This window comes from Armigeres subalbatus, unplaced genomic scaffold, assembly GCF_024139115.2.
Source record: "Armigeres subalbatus isolate Guangzhou_Male unplaced genomic scaffold, GZ_Asu_2 Contig515, whole genome shotgun sequence".
Taxonomy (NCBI): Eukaryota; Metazoa; Arthropoda; class Insecta; order Diptera; family Culicidae; genus Armigeres; species Armigeres subalbatus.
The window spans coordinates 12,549-30,550 of NW_026943277.1; the positions used below are offsets into that span (position 1 = coordinate 12,549).

The 18,002-nt window shown below is 38.4% G+C and overlaps 1 long non-coding RNA gene across 2 annotated transcripts; it reads right to left on the reverse strand.

The window, feature by feature from the left end:
• Nucleotides 1-2,615: 2,615 nt before the first annotated feature.
• Nucleotides 2,616-4,812, reverse strand: LOC134204290 (uncharacterized). 2 transcript variants are annotated; one of them, XR_009977822.1, is made up of 4 exons: nucleotides 4,688-4,812; nucleotides 4,293-4,516; nucleotides 3,716-4,240; nucleotides 2,616-2,968 (listed from the first exon to the last, which is right to left on the reverse strand). It is a non-coding gene; the product is annotated as an uncharacterized LOC134204290 (long non-coding RNA). The 2 variants fall into 2 exon arrangements; XR_009977821.1 differs by lacking the exon at nucleotides 4,688-4,812 and having other exon boundaries at nucleotides 4,293-4,622.
• Between the last annotated feature and the right edge of the window lie 13,190 nt (nucleotides 4,813-18,002).

Genomic DNA, 18,002 nt, shown 5'->3' on the forward strand with positions numbered 1-18,002 from the left:
GATTTCTGCAGCCGTGACTGGTCCTACGTAGTACTTAACGTACTCCTCCCAAAACAACACGCTTTACGATGCCTTTCTGAAATGTTTTCGATTCCCGATTTTCTCGATTAAAAGAGAAAAAGCGAAATAAACCAGGTAGTAAGTGATCCTTCCTTTCTTACGTTTAACCAAGACACCAACCTTTTTGGATTGTTTCATCATTCTCTTCATAACTTTTAAAAGCAATGTGCCAATTACAAGCGGATCACCCTTCTGAACTCGGCGTACACAATTCTGTCGCGTATTCTGTTTTACAGACTGAGACCGCTATAAGAGTCCTTCGTCAGCAAATACCAATCAATGATGATCGGATTTAACGAGACGTGCACGAAATTCGACTTCGACTGACAAAGTGATGTTATTAAAATTGAGGTTTTTAGAGTAAAGTTTAATTAAGACAAACATACACTGTCGGATGAATATTATAATAATAATAAACAATAAACATCATAAATAAAGTACAACATCTCATATGCCTGGATTTGTAATGCAAGTAAAAGACAAATACTTGGACGTCATAATTGGGTTGGTAGCGCGGCTGGGGACATCATGAAAGCTTTGGTTGATTCGATAGACCATTTGATTAAAACTCAAGGACAATTTGGAGATCTTACAACATCTCAATTGCTTGAAACTGTGACGCAAGTGAAAGACAAATATTCAGAGGACATAATTGGGTTGATGCCGCAGCTGGGGACTTCATGGAAGCCTTGGTTGATTCGTTAGACTATTTGATTCAAACTTCAAGACAATTTGGAGATTTTACAACATCTTATATGCCTGGATTTGATACGCAAGTAAAATACAAATACCCGGAGTACATAATTGGGGTGATACCGCGGCAGAGGACATCATGGCAGCCTTGGTTGATTCGATAGACCATTTTACTCAAACTCCAGGACAATTTGGAGATCTTACAACAACTCAAATGCCTGAATTTGAGACGCAAGTGAAAGATAAATACTCGGAGGACATAATTGGGTTGATATCTTGGTTGATTCGGTAGACCATTTGATTCAAATTCCAGTACAGTGCGAAGATCCTAGAACATCATAATTTATTATCACACATGTTTCGTATATAGCTTACTTTTATTTTAACAAGTTCACAGTAGACAACATGCTTGAAAACATTTTCTGAAGCATCATACATCCTGTAGTATAAAGTGGTTCCCAAAGGCACCGAATTATCATCGTATGTATAGTAGGGATGCTCAAATGTGTTCTTATGTTCCAGATGATGTCTTTTATGTGTTATTTTATCATTTCCATCATCACGATATGAATAGATATCATTTTTGGTAATTAAATATAAGTATATCTCCAAAATCGTATTTTTCTAAATCCGTTGCTTTACTCCCACAGCTCTAGTGAAAAATTGAGCACCCCTAGATACAATATTTTGCAGATGAGATGGCTAAGAGGTTGGTGAAATGTGAATGTGCACAAGAAGGGATGGCGAGCAAGGTGGATCGATCAGGTGGAAGACGATTTAAGGACCCGTACAGCCATGGATCGTGCTGGTTCTAGAAATTTGAAAATCACAACTCACTTGTGTTGTTTCATCTAGATATTTATTCGCAAAACAGTCACATTCCAGATTAAAAAAAAAACTTTTACACAAAAAAGACATTAAATTATGGTCCTTTTAAAAAAAATCCATCGCGACGCATACAGATAGTCGTACACTAATTAGTACGTGAGCATTTTTGAAAAATTCAACAACAAATTACTCAAGTTTATAGTAAACTGACACGGGACGCTTATGCGAATAGGGGGAGTATAGATGTGTAAAATTTATTCGCAGTACAAATATCACGTGCTATCAAAGTAGGTACATATTCACCACGTTGTAGGTAAAAATGCGATTAAAAATAAGCAGAGTATTTTTTTTATGGGTGGTACATTACATACACCATAGTATCACATCGATTGTATCATGTATATGCGACAACAAAGCTTCATTACTTGATAAATATAAAATAGGTTGATGTCAAAGTTCATGGATCTGAGCTGGAACAAATATATGACATTTCAAATCGATAAAGAGTATCAAGTGATAACGACACCTAAATGCATCTTTGTGTTTGTACTATATCTAGTTTTCCGCGAGCGGTTATGACCGCTGGTACTGGTGAAGCGGATTTCAAGCCTTCTTATATACTTATATACCTTCTTATATACATTGATCAAAATGCTCGGAACGGTGGGTGCAGTTAACCTCCACAAATGTCAAATCAGACACTGACCCTCATGCAAGCTGGCGGGCACTACCGCTCGCGGAAAACTGGATATTAAAAAAACTCCACAAAGAACTGTTATGAAAAATTGCAGTGCCGTCATCGTGGGTAACAATGGGTCATTATTCTCACCGACAGTCTGGAGGAATAACAAAATCGTTTAAAAAGGTCTCTTATAATTTAGTTTCTTGCCCTCAGATACATTCAATCTATTCCATAGTATTCTACGTAATTGAAACAGTGGTCAATTGTCAGTCCCGATAGATATTACCGCTAGTTTATTTAAATGTAATGATAAACATTATTTTATTAAAAAATAATCCAGATAGGTCGCTGCAGTATAAATTGTCTGAAAAAGCAACCTGAAACTCAATCCGCACCGAAAATGCGCGAAAAGTATGAAAAATAAAAAACAAATCTTACAGTGCATTATAGTTACGCTGAACAGCAGCAGGACATGCGTTCTCTGTTTTCACGCTTCCAAGAACTACAATGTCGAAGTACGCAGATTTCGCTGGCTGCAACTCGATCTCCGTTGATATGTGACCGCTCTGTCCGGCAGCGATTGTCGGATGTACCGAATACAATTCGTTTGTCAGCATGTCAAGCTGCTTCTTTATCACATGCGGAGGTATGCATGCATACTCGATGCTCTTATGCGATGATCGATTGCTTGTCGGATTTTGAAGTCTGTGGTAGGTAATACGACAAAAGAAACATAGTTTTTTTAAATCCATAATATATATTATATTTGTGAACCTTTCGATTCTTCTTTTTGATTAGAAAATTATTCATAACTTTTCAGTGGAATAAGAAGAGTTAGTAGGTACGTTAGTATATTCCATTTTATTCCACAACTTGATTGTAACTTAACAGGTACGCATTTCAATCTCAACAGTTAGGCCGTTGGGTCTCTAGTTTGCCTTGCAAGTAATGGCATAGGACGTGTCCCGGTAATTCACTTGTCGAATAAAAAGGGGCTGGAGCATGTTCTCAGCTGTCAAATTTCATTCTAATCAAGCCAATACTTTCTCATCAGGCGCGAAACGCACTACAACATAATGGTAAGAACAAAAACAAAAAAGCAAATATAGTTGCAAAATACGTAACAAACTCGTAGTGTGGGGTAGCCAGTTTATCGAATTAAAACGTTACCCCGTTGGCTCAACATTAATCACTGTCTAATGAGAGGGGTTTTACAGTTATAAAGGGTTATAACTAATAGAATGCTGAAAAGTAGGCCAAGGTCCATTTGGAATGTAGAGCCATGATGATGAAGAAAAAGTAAGATTGTCTACAGTGTCTCGTGACTAGTCAAATCAAGTACAGCACTGAAGACGGCCTTACAGTTAAGGTCGAAAAACGTATATGTACACATAGAGAAATGTTTTTTAAACTCAATACTTATATATTATTATTTATACAACATAAGTATACCTTTAATATGCTGTCCAACGTGCTTCAGCCGCATGGTTACTTGAGATGCTTCGCATATACGCCTTCTCACCCTAGATGAGAATATCCTTCTGTTTACACTCGACGTTCGGGTACGGGTATATCGCAAATCGGCTGTCCGCGCATTACGCTGCTTAATTTCTTTATCACTATTTATATTATTGTTGTTTTATTCTCTATGGGCTCGGTGTTGAGCAAAGGTTGTCCAGCAGAAGCGTAAGCGGACACATTCGCGGGGGTGCAGATAATCGAATTGGTTCAGCAAATCAGTTCATCATGGATCTGTATCTGCTTTGATCGGATAGCATAAGGAATGAACGGCCGGGTTCGTGCAGTATTCTCCATATTCATTTTAATCATCGGGGAAGTCGACTCGGGCAGCCGACACAATCCTAAGTGAATCGCATGGAAGTGGTGCGCGTAGTGCTGTTTTCAAAGCGGCACTGTCCGATTGAGTGGCTATAGCAGATACTGTCTATGGACATTGCTATGCGTTGCACACGAACGCTAGAAATAAAAAAAAATTAGGCAAAAAAAAGACCAGATTAATCTAGCTTACCTCCTGCAATATATTGCTGCTGATTGAGTAATGAATTTTGGATAGGTTGCCTTGCTTAAATACTCTGCCGATTCCGTTGCACTTGTAAAAAGGTTCGCCAAAAGGTTGTAATCCGCTTACACTCATCGCTGTTGAGCGGTCAAATAGGGATCGGTTCGAAAATGAGAGCAGCGGAATATCAGTGATGATGCCGTGTGTACCATCCGAAATGGGTAGAGCTGGTTCTGTTTGATTTAAATAATAGTTTAATTTGCTAACTCTAGCTGATATCCAACTTCGGGAATTGTGTTATAGTATTTTGTTTTTCAAAAATCAATCAGATTTGAGGTTATGGATCTGTCAAAACTCACAGCAAAAAAGTCTACACTTCCCGAAACACTTTCAAATAAGTTTACCAAAATATGAGTAAAATACACTAGCGCCTCTGGCGGTGCTGGTCTCGTGAGCTCATCTGGGGTTGCATGAATTTTATATCGGTTCTTCGCGAGTGTCGGGTCCCGGTTATTAGTTCCTGGTAATAGTACGTTCAGATTATGAGCTATCACTTGATATACACGGTAATTCAAGAATACTCATTTTATGAGTACATTTTAATCATTTTCAGAAATATTGCTTATACGTCAAAAAATGCGTACTTTTAAGTCATGGCCGAGGAGTATTTTATACTCTGTTATGAAGTATGTGAGCGAAACTTAAAATGCGTAAAAAGTAGCATATTGTAAGAAAAGAAAATTTTATTCGACTGTTTGTCATTGTCAACTTTGCTTTCCAAGGTGATAGTTGGAAATTCGCGCAGGAGTGGTCGACATTATAATTTAAATTACCGAAGTGAGATGGAGGAATTAAAAAAGGTTTTGGATCACGACAGTTTTGCGAAACTGGAAGGTACGTAAAGCATTATTTTTCCCTTATTTGAAAAACTAAAATAGAATCAAAAAGGTCTTCGCTGTCCTGTGCCTGAATGCAGCGCATACGTGTCAGGCTATGTGGAAGAATTGAGAACTCATGTTAAGGACTATCACAAATTGAATACCAGCTTCAGAAATGAAATTCCTTTCCGCTGTGCTGATTGTGGAGCTATTTTCACACATTTCAAGAAGCTCAAGGACCACATAATTAGGAATCACCCGCCCAGCAAAACCCGTTTTGAAGATCCCGTAGAAACTCCTCAAGAATTCATGGACATTGAGGAACAAACGATTGCTGCCGAAGGAATCACTAATCCGTATTACTATATGGATCCCGTTACGCGAGAAAAGTTAATTGAATCCGCTTCAACTCGTATTACTGATTTTCGTTCTAACGTTTCGCTTCCTGAGACTACCATCAAATTGTTTTTGGAGCACTCAAATAACATTTTGGGTTATTATCAACGGTTTGTACTTAGTCTGTTAAAAAAGTTTCTCGAGGGAAAAGGTCTTGGTGTAGATGAAGATGCAGTGCGACTTATCAACTCCATGTCGATATCGGACTTGTATTCAGATGTACACAATCCCGACAGCAATCTGAGTTACCTGTGTGGCTCCGTTAAGTGCAGCCTACCAGAACCAAGTGAAATTTTGCTCGGTTCAAGAAAAATAGTCCATACAACTCGTTTCCAAAAATGTACCAGCAGTAGGGTGAAGAAAGTTGTCAGATCCCACAAGCAAACGCGTACAGTTAAGGATGTCATGCACTATATATCGATCAAAGATACGTTATCTCTTATCATGCGAAACGATGCTGCTAGAGAAATGATTTTATTTGAAAAGAAGAATGATAATGGCGTTCTTAACAGTTTCAAAGATGGTTATCTATTTGCTTCCAATGAATTTCTCCAAAATCATCCATTTGCGTTGCGAATTTCATTACATGTTGATGATGTTGAAATATGTAATCCTCTTGGCTCTCGAAAGGGAAAGCAAAAGCTAACTATTTTCTCATTCAAAGTGCAAAATTTTGATGATAAAATTAATAGTGCAGTCGATCGTGTATATGTGTGCTTAATGGTCAAAACTAATCTGGTGAAAAAATACGGAATCGAACGAATCATTGAACCACTGATAAACGAGTCCCGAAGAACCGATTTAAAATTCATGCAACCCAGATGAGCTGACGAGACCAGCACCGCCAGAGGCGCTAGTGTATTTTACTCATATTATGGTAAATTTATTTGAAAGTGTTTGCTGTGAGTTTTGACAGATTCCTAACGTCAATCCTCAATGATCATTGATTTGTTTTCGTCGTTGCTTGCTCAATTGCTTTCGTCATTCGGAAAGTTAGCGCGAAGGCGAACGGTTCAGTTTTTGAAGTGTAGCAAGAAAGCGAATTTTCCGGGTTTTTCGAAAGCGACAAAAGTAGAAGAAATAATAATCAAGTGTTTAATAGTTCTCAGTTACAAAAGATTTGTGAAATAAGTGGAATTTGGAAAAAAATTAAATTGATTGAATTTGTGAAATCAAAAATGGCGGATGGCGGTGGCGGCGGCACGGAGCCGCCGGACCTCGAGCAACGTGAACAAAAGAAAATGGCGACTGAATCAGTGAAAGGACGACAAACAAGCAACACGCAAAAAGTACAGGAACGGGAATCATATCTGTACACAACTCGCGACGAAGCCCCTTTTCGCGTTTTCATAGAAAACACAGGACAAGAGCGAATCAACAAATTTGCAGTGGGATCGATGATAAGAAAACTGAGAAATACCGAAACCATGTGACAGACTTACGATATATGGGACGAAACAAAATCGTAGCGTTTTTCAACAGCTTCATCAAAGCGAACCTTTTCGTGGGAGACGAGTCGATAAAAGAAAAAGGATACAAAGTATATGTTCCACGCCACCTAATCAGTGTGAGAGGAGTACTGGTAGGTATTCCAACCGACATTTCCGAGGAGGAAATAATGATGGAGATTGAGAGTGAGTACCAAGTTATTGATGTGTATCGATTGAACCGATTCGAGGATGGAAGAGCAAGGCCGACGAACAGAGTAAGTGTAACATTCAGGGCAAACCGACTCCCCGAGAAAGTTAAGCTATTTTGTTGCACAAATCGGGTACGGCCATTTGTACAGAAAGTTTTGTTTTGTGGAAAATGTCACCGATTCAATCACAAAACCGAAAATTGCAAAGGGCGACGGCGGTGTAACAAGTGTTCGGAGATACACGATGAGGACGACGAAAACTACAACACATGCTCGAAACAGCTAAAATGCTTTTACTGCAAAGCAGCGCACAGCACAACGGACAAAGCTTGCCCGGAGCGAGAGAAGCAAGAGAGAATCAAGGGATTAATGGCAAAACGGAATCTGACTTACGTTGAGGCACGAGAACTGCTAGTTCCACGATTGGACAGTAACATGTACGACCTTTTGGCGGATGGAGTTGAAGAACCTACACCAGCAGAAAGCTTTGCGAAGATGACGGCAGGCAAATATACTAAAAAGGCAGCGCAAAACACCGGAGCCATACCGAAACGACGATTGGACATGGAAAGCATACCACAAACATCGGCTCAAAATACTGCAAGCATGAACGAGAAACGACAACGGGTTGAGGAAGAACGAAACCGGATTCTGAAAGCGAATCGGACAGAAATGCCAGCTGGAAATGGAACGCAGCTGAATAACAAACACGCGGTGACAGATAAGGAGCGATGGCATAAAATTACTGAAGAAGCTAGGAAGACAGCAAATGAAACGGCAGAGCGGAATATGCGTGGAGCATTGATGAATTTCTACACAGACTTAGTTCAGAAGAACGATCTACCTCAAGAGTGGAAAGAGAAAATTAAACTTATGTCCAAACAACACTTCAAGCTAGACAATACAATTTTCTAAACTAGATTGATACAATGGATTCTTTTCGTTTGTTACAGATTAATATACAAAGCCTAACAAAAAATAAAGACGAACTTCAAAGGTCGCTGGTAGGAGGTGACTATTCGGCGGCCTTATTATCGGAGACGTGGACAGACTCGAACCTAGACCAGTCAAGTAAGTACAGCATATCGCGGTACCACAGGTTTTTCAATTCAAGGGATGATAATTACGGTGGGGTTGGAATATATTTGAGACACGATTGGGGATATTCTACCGTGGAGTTTCCAAATTTGTCTAGAGCAACTCAAGTAGTAGGAATAAAAATAACGCGACTGGACATGGTCGTAGTGTCGGTATATATAGCTCCCTCCATAACACGTCAAAACTTAGAAGAGGATTTAACAAAAATTTTTGAGGCGGTTAAAAATCACAAACGAGTTATTTTGGGTGGTGACTTAAACGGTCATCATTCAGCTTGGGGTAACGATTCGGATGATCCCAAAGGAGAAACAATACTTGATAAAATCAATGAATACAATGTAATCCTATTAAATGATGGATCAAAAACGTACTTTCCCATAGAGTTGAACAGGAAACCCACAGCAATAGATATTTCACTAAGTACACCAGAAGTATTTAGCAATATAACATGGAAAACACTAGATTATAACATTGGTAGCCATCATTCAATAATTGAACTAACATATGCGACAGGTAATTACAAACAAAATACCAAACAGGTCTATAACTATAAGAAGATAAAACAAGAAATAAGTAAATTGGATTTAACAAATATCACAGATATAAATGATTTTCAGGAAGAAATAGATAAAATATATAAAAATAGTAAGATTAAAAACAAGTATAGCCCGAAATTCTGGTGGTCACCCAAAGTAGAGGAAGCATGGAAACACAAAAAGGAGACCAGATCTAATTACAATAAGCAAGCATCACAGGAAAATTTATTAAAATTCAAGAGAGCGCAGGCAATTTTTGAAAAATTTAAAAAGGAAGAAAAAGCTAATAAACTGGTTGAATTCATAGGTAGCATTGATCCGTCATTAAATTCATCTCAGCTATGGAATAAAATCAACAAACTTACAGGTAAACATAGGAAACAATTAAACAACAACATAATAGAAGAAAATGATAACTTAGCAAACGAATTTTTGGATAAACATTTCGGGAAAAGCGAATTCCAAATAGTTGAAGGGTCCTACGGAAGTGTAAATTACAATTTAATAGATTTTAGTAAATTTAATAGTATACTTGCAAGCAAGAAATCAAAATCAGCACCAGGAGTGGATAGAATTTCTTACGATATGCTTAAAATCTTAAGTAATAATTCTAAGATAGCAATTATCAAAGAAATCAACAAAAATTGGAGAAACTGTACCCTTCCACTTTCGCTTAAAACTATACAAATTGTAGCAATACCCAAACAAGGAAAAGATCAATCAAAAATAGATGGAAAACGCCCTATTTCGTTAGTACCAACATTAACTAAAATAACTAATTCAGCCGTTCTAGAAAAGCTTCAACATTTTTTGGAATCGAACAATATAATACCTAGTACTTCATTTGGTTTTCGGAAAAACAACTCCACTATCTCATGCACTAACTTCGTAATTAACACAATAAAAAATAACAAAAGAGAAGGATTTTTAACCGCAGTCATTTTTTTAGATTTGTCGAACGCTTTCAATCAAATAGACACTGATATTTTAGAACATATTATGAATTCTTATCTCATACCTCCTGAAATTGTGAACTGGGTCACTAACTTTTTAAGAAATAGGAAAATAATTTTTAAAACTAGGAATGGCATAATCGAAAGATTTGTGTCGAATGGTTTACCACAAGGGGATGTGTTATCACCAACAGTTTTTAATATCTACACCTCTCAACTTCATAATATATCAGATAATGACACCGAATTAGTACAATTCGCCGATGATTTTGGAATCATCATAAAAGCAAAATCATTACAGGAATTAAATCACAAAGCTCAACTAGCAATATCCAAATTGAACACAGAAATGATAAAACTAAAATTTTCAATAAATCCAGAAAAATCTAAGGCTATTCTTTTTCAAAACAGTAATAACACACTAAATATTCAAATAAACAACCATCCAATTGAAACAGTAAGACATCATACTTACTTAGGTATAACACTAGACAGGTTCCTTAGTTTTGGTGCTCATATCAAACAGACGAAGAATAAGATAAACGATAGGCTAAATATGTTGAAAGTTATAAGCGGTATAAAGAAAGGCAGCCATCCAGAAACGCTAACAACTGTTTATCAGTCCCTGATAAGAAGCACCGTTGAGTATGGGGCTTCTATTTTCAGCAACTCTAAGAAAACTAACTTAAAAACCTTACAAACTTCAATGAATACTGCTTTAAGAAGAATAACCGGTTGCACTCGTTCTACTCCCTTAAATACCTTAATGGCTATTTCTGGACAACAACCGATAGATTTACGTCATCAATACAACACAGCTAAAGAAATAGCCCGATACTTCCATAACAACAATATAATTCGCAATCAATTGCTATCATCAAACCTAGAATCAATACACTTAGATAAACTTTCGTATCTAGAAAAAACTTATTTGACCAACAAAGAATTAATAAATAGTATTTCGCCTCTAGAAAAGTTAACTTACAAACCAACAAACTTTAAAATAGAATGTGACATAAAATCTATAATAGTTAAAAAATCCGATTTAAACCCAATCCAACTAAAACAAGCGTCTTTATTTTTAATGAACGGCATATACAAAAACAAACCAAGATTGTTCACAGACGCTTCTAAAATTAACAACACTTGTGGAGTAGGTGTATTTAACGAATATCTCAGAGTTAGACAATCGGTTAAGCTTCAAAATGAGACGTGTATAACAACGGCAGAACTCATTGCTATAGATCTAGCCCTGGACAGCATTAGCGAAAACGAAATAGAAAATGCAATAATTTACACTGATTCTAAATCAGCTTGTAAAATCCTACAAATGGCCTTCAACCAGTTTAGTAACACTAAATTGATTAATGAAATGTTAAGGAAAGGGAATCGATGGACGGTAACTATACAATGGATACCTAGCCATGTAGATATTAGAGGTAATGATATTGCAGATGCGCTAGCAAAACACGCTATTACCGGAAATACGATTATGTCCAACTCAATACTTATTAAAGATGCTTATATGATTTTGAAGAACACACTATATGAAAACGTGAACCTGTGGTACCGGGAATATGCTGAGATTGAGGGAAAAGGTATTAAGTTTTATAATTTTCAAAACAATATTAAAAGAGTTCCATGGTTCTTTGGTGCGGGCTATAGATAGTAGATTCTATAGATGAGCGAAAGCATGGCTGAGGCGATTTTTTTGCCCGTGCACTCGCGCATATGACGTCACAGCCCTTAACGTTTCCATTGAAATCGTGACGTCATGCTCGTTTGGAGACACGTTTGACAGTTCGTTTGGAGACAGTGGATTTATCTTCGCTCATCTATATATTCCACTATCTATAGTGCGGGCCTGTCCGCCATCGAGGTGAGGCTGTTGAATAGATTACTATCCGGCCACGATTACTCGAAATACTGGTTAGCGAAAATGAAAATAGTAGATGATCCCGATTGCGAAATTTGCCAAGAACTTGAAACAGCTGAGCACGTCATATTGTTCTGTAACAGATTTGGACACACTAGAACAAAATACTCATTTGAGTGCAAGTATAGGTCTTTGCTTGAATTGTTCCAAACTAGAGATATCGATACTTTTAAAGAGGTAGTGAAATTCTTGAAAGAAATCAAAATAGATCTGTAAACAAAATCAATGTGAATCGTATAGAACTGCTAAACCTCATGTCCGTTTCCCACCATAAACCTGTCCAAAGTGACGTTAAAACTAATCACAGGGCAATATAGTCTTCGTCACTCAGCCCTCCACTTCGAGTCTGTCGACATGACAGCTCAACCAGAACAAAGAAGAAGAATTGCTTTCGTCGTTCGGTCCGGTCTGGTCGCGAAAAAAGTGAAAATCGACGATTGTGGAAAAATTTGCGTCTCATTCCGGGAAGTACCGGTGGAATCTGTGTTATTGTTACGTTTCGGTAACACTTCAGGAATTTCTTAGGGAGAATTCTTCTGAAAGTCCTCCATGAAATCCATCGTAGTCCTCCGGGAAATCCAATGAGAAGTCCTCCGCGAAATCGTTCATGAAATTCTGCGGGAAGTCCTCCAGGAAATTCTTCGCGATGTCCTTCAAGAAATTCTGCGTGAAGCCCATCGTGAAGTCCTACAAGAAATCCTTCGGGTTAAATGCTAATTTCACCAGGGATTGAGATCAACGGAGAAAATTTAATGTACCTGTCCGACCAGGAGAATGCTTACGAGATGACGAGAGAAACATAACATTCGTTTCGGCTTTTGGGTAAGGAGAAACTGAAATACCGTAAAAGGCTCCCCAGAATGAAGAGCGCAGCAGCGAGTTTTAACAGTAAGTCAAAGCCTGCCGCTGCCACTGCGCTAACCATGCTGGATGGACCGGAACCTCACCGAAGTTGCAACAGCTTAGAACGCCGATATCCGAGGAGCAGCAAAGATGTTTGCGAACGCAAATCTATGGGCAGCCCGTAAGCTGTCGTGTCGTTCGGGAGTGAAATCTACGATGCCGGATGCCTGAAATTAATCAACGAACAATCCACCTCTACGTTGGCTGGGTCTTACGTACACAGTAAGGAGAAGAATGAAAAACCCTTGGCAGTGGGCTCTGGTCAACCACTACAAGCAAGCAGGCCCTATCAAAGCGACCGTGTGTCGCTCAGAGCGCACAGCAACCGCATAGCACAGTGTAAGTAGAACATTGATTTGTGGATAAAATTGTTTAAAATGAAAACCATTTACAAGCATGATTTTTGAAAACGTCGTGTCCAAATGAAAGATTCTCTTTCATTAAGCTCTCTTTTGCTAATATCGCAATATTGTCTAAAATCTCGCGTAACATATGATTACGGCTTATAAACCAAAACCATGATTTTAGGTTTTCTTGCATAAACGATTGCTTTGTAAATTATTCTTCATGCTAGTTAAGGCTCCGTACTTGATATCTCTTAAGAAACACATTAATTGCTATTTTGAGTGAACGTCTCATGAACCATTTGCACCATAGTGGTTTTTAAGTCCTTTGTTGGCGCCCTTAACTACCATGCGGAATATTTGCTTTGGTTTTTATGCCGTTCACTTTATATTGTTTATTTAAAAAAACTAGCTTCAAGTTATTTTAAAATCTATATTCTTACTAGGTTTTCGATATTTCGCATAGCAGAACTGATCTGGCTAACAAATCTAAACAAATCCGATGGTGTTAGTAGCTTTGAGCAAACGGCTTAAAAACCAGACGTGTTGCCGGTGATGCGAGTAAACGGCGCGATTTTTGTTTTTGTTGAAATTTTGTAGATTTCGAATGGTTTTTCAATTAATCTTGATCTGCTGTTATAATATAACCATTTACGTATAGTATTGACATGGTTTTGGCAATGAAATGTGTTTCTACTTCAATAAATGAATTAAATTAGACTTAGAAAATTTGAACCTCATTTTTCTCGGTTCAGCTTTGTTGGTTTATCGGCCCTAATCATATGTTGCTCGAGAAATGTGCAATATTTTCATCTCAGCATGCTAGTTAATTTCTTCAGATCTCTGCCAAAAAATCCGACCTAAATGTTTGTGTGGCTTTGTAATAATCGATAGAGAAAGTAAACAAAGGGAGGCTCTCTTTAGGATATTCGACGTTTTCAAAAATCATGCCAGATCTAAAACCATTATACTGATTATACTACATAAATAAATATATCCAGCGTCAGTCGTGCGAGTTATTATTCATCGAAGCTTGCACAGGACTTCACAGGACGCCTCTGGAAAAAGGAGCATCACAAGGAATGTTCGTTGGATGCTTTGCCGATACGGCCACGGTTAGGATTCGCTTTGCCTGTTAAGGACAGGAGATCTCCCTCGTATTTCTGATGGAACCGGAGACCAAGCTGTTCTCTGCTAACCTTTTTGAAGCCACAAGCAAACCTCCAAACCTAGGTAGTACTCCAAGTTACTTAGCCGTTTGTCAGCTGCAGTTCTTCCAACGAGGTTGACGGTTGAGATGAATCTTGTGCACAACCGTGATCCGATCGGCGTCTCCATTAAAAATATGTTCTTGTAAGTATCAGCTGCGTAAATTTCGGAAAGTAATTAACTAACGACCGCTCTCTCTAATTTTAGGCCGTTGGTCAAGCTTATTGACAGACTATCGAACGCTATCTACATTTCTTGCGCTTCTGTGTTTGGGTCAACGATGAAAGCGTTGAGGAGAACGCCAATCTTGTCATTCGTCTGTTGATCCGACGTACGGAATGCTTCGGTCCTGCGCTTCGTGGTGAAGGTTTGATGAAGGCTATCAACGAAGCCAACAAGATGTCCGAAAAGATTTCAAGGCGTAGGAAGAAGCAGGATGAGGCAGAAGATACGATCACTGGTCTAGGCTTCTCGCATCCTCTTTCAGAGAGATAGACGACGACAAAGATTACATGGATACCAGAGCTGTCGTTCTGTGCTTCTATTGAACACTGGTGGATACGTTGTGTACCGGTGATCAAACAAGGCAAAAACGAATCATTGCGAGCTCTGCCATTCTACGCTCCTTGGTACCGTCGGAAGATTTTTGAGTAGTTCTGGTTTTGTTAACATTGACTAACACGGCGAAGGAAGGCCAAAGTCCGACAAAGTCCGCGGTTCCAAATGGCTCCAGTGAAGCCGGTGGACCCCTTCCAAACAATTCAAACAACAATGACGTCGGCGTGCGTACACCCGCTTTCAATGATTCCTGCGATCGACGCTTCTGGACGGACCCGAAGGGTGAATTCGAGAGCAATGTTGTAAATACAGAGCCCTAACTGATGGGTAAAAACGCAGCCGGTGCGACCAGACTTCCATAGCGATGCTCACTTCCATAGCAATCTCCAGTTCACATTAATCTGCCAACGTTTCCAACACTGCCGTAATAATAAATTACCTTAATTATTACGAATACATATTTTAGGATCACTTAAAAACGAACTTTTGATAGGAAGTCCGGAAATCCATTATACATCAATCGACTCAGCTCGAAAAATTAATTGATTGGTGTATTGCCTAATTGATTGCTAAGTTGCTTGATTGCTTTATTAGTTGGTTGGTTGCTTGATTGATTTGTAGCTTGCTTGAATGGTATGGTATGAATGGTGGGTTGCTTGATTCGTTGACTGGTTTGTTGGTTGCTTGCTTGATTCGTTAGTTGGTTGAATGATTGATTAGTAGGCTGGTTGCTTGATTGATTGGTCGGTAGATTGGTGAGTTGGTCGATTGGTTGGTTGATTGGTAGGTTGCTTGATTGGTTAGACGATCCCCACCAGTGCGTAAATAAAGCCAAAATAGCAACCTCTATCATGACGCGAACTCGCACCGGTCGTAGGTAAACGGGTTTGGGAAATGTAAACACAACCTTCGGTGAATAGCGAGTTGGCAAATTTGGCGACCCGCTCCAACCGTTGCCAAACCATCACACGGAAATATAGAGTAACGCATAAATAAAAAATGTGCCGCCTTCTGAAAAATTGTTCGGTTATTCATCATCAAAACCATTGTGATGGAGGTCAGTTTAATTTGGATTTCAACTGATTGGCGGCGCTAGTGCATATGAAATAACCTGATAGGTTAGATATCTCGAATTCTAGAATTTTTAGAATATTGGCGTCTTCTACAAAGTTGTTCGGGTGGTCAAAACCATCATGACGAAAACAAGTTTAATTTGAAATACAACCGCTTGGCGGCGCTAGTGAATTGGAAATAACCTAAAAGGTTAGATATTTCGATAGTTGAAATCTCAAGAATATTGCCGTCTTCTACAAAGTTGTTCGGATGATTAAAACCATCATGACGAAAGCATGTTTAGTTAATAATACAACCGCTTGGCGGCGCTAGTGTATTGGAAATAACCTGATAGGTCAGGTATCTCAAAATATGTAATTTTTAGAATATTGCCGCCTTCTACAAAGTTGTTCGGGTGGTCAAAACCATTATGACCAACGCAGGTTAAGATTAAGACATAATCGCTTGGTGGCGCTAGTGTATAAGAAATAAACTGATAGGTTAAATATCTCAAAATCTGGAATTTTCAGAATATTGCTGTATTCTACAAAGTTACTTGCCATAAGACGAGTTCGTTCAATTCCATTTAATTCCACCACTTGGTTGTACTTTTGACAGATACTTATTTCGACTTCTACAGTAAGGCCATCTTCAGTGTCTCGTACTTGACTCTATTCGACTCAACTCGAGCGCCAACGAGTATTGCGGTTTCAAACTAAACTTCTGGTTTTGACTACCCTTTTAAATCTTACATAATAATGACCCAACAGATAATTCGGATAACTTTGTAGAAGATGGCCACTTTCTAACTCTAACGGATTTAGAAATATTTAACCTAACAGGTTATTTCTCATACACTAGCGCAGCTATGCGTATGAATTCCAAACTAAACTAGTCTCCATCATAAATGTTATGGCTACCCGAACAACTTTGTAGAAGACAAAATCTTTCTAAGTCTTATAGATCTCGAGATATCCACCTCACTAAATTATTGCATATAAGCTAGCGCCACCTAGCAGATGTGTGTCTAGCTAATCTGATAATCACAAAATGCATTACGCACATATTTATATTACAAAAGTTGGAGCGCGTTCTGAAAGATTTGAAAATAAATAATAATTTTTTCCTGATTTTATTTATTTCCGTGTTTGCCTCAATAGCAACCGGATATTCACCACCGGTGCGAAGCATGATTGCACTTCAACAGCCTTGATAGAAACAACCGGTGCGACAACAAGTGCATAAATAAAATATGAACGCATTTCGTTCCTATACTAGACACTCATTTGGATACACATCGGTGGGGATCGTCTTAGTTGGTTGAATGGTTGATTGGTTGGCTGCTTGATTGGTTGATTTTTGGTTGTTTGCTTAATTGGTTGGTTATTTGGTTGATTGGTTGGTCGGCTGGTTAGTTGATTAGTTGTTTTGTTGGTTGCTTGAATGGTTGATTGATTAGTTGGTTGGTTGATTGATTTGTTAGTTGGTGAAATGGTTATTTCCTTGATAAGTTAGTTGGTTGATTGGTAGCTTGTCTGATTGGAAGATTGGCTATTGGTTGCTTGATTGATTGGAAGCGGGTTAGAATGATTGTTTAGTTAGTTACTTGATTCGTTTGTTGTTTGGTTGATGGCTGGTTGATTAGTTGCTTCATTGGATAATTGGTATCCTGATTGATTAGTTGGATGATTGGTAGCTTACTTGAATGGTTGAATTATTGGCTGGTTGCTTGATTTGTTAGTTGGTTGCTTGATTGGTAGCTTGCTTGAATGGTTGGTTGCTTGATTGGTTAGTTGCTTGATAGGTTGGTTGCCTAATTGGTTTATTGGTTGGCTAGTTCATTGGTATCTTGCTTAAATGTTTGATTGGTTGGTTGATCGGTTTGTTACTTGATTGATTGGTTGGTTGCTTAATTGGTGGGCTGGTTGATTGATTAGTTGCTTGATTGGTTAATTGGTTGCTTGAGTGATTAGAAGTGGGCTTGAATGGTTGGTTGCTCGATTAATTAGTTGCTAATTTGGTTGCTTGGTTAGTTGATTATCCCAAGTAACCATGAAGCTATATATGCTTGTAAAAAACATAGACCTAAAAGTTGACTTTAAGTGGAAAAGGGCAATTATAAGACCGAATTAATGGTTCATTACTTTGACATTTTGAAATAAAGCATCAGTAATGCATCGCAGCATTCGTAATGCTGATTTAGAGTATCGTTGTCT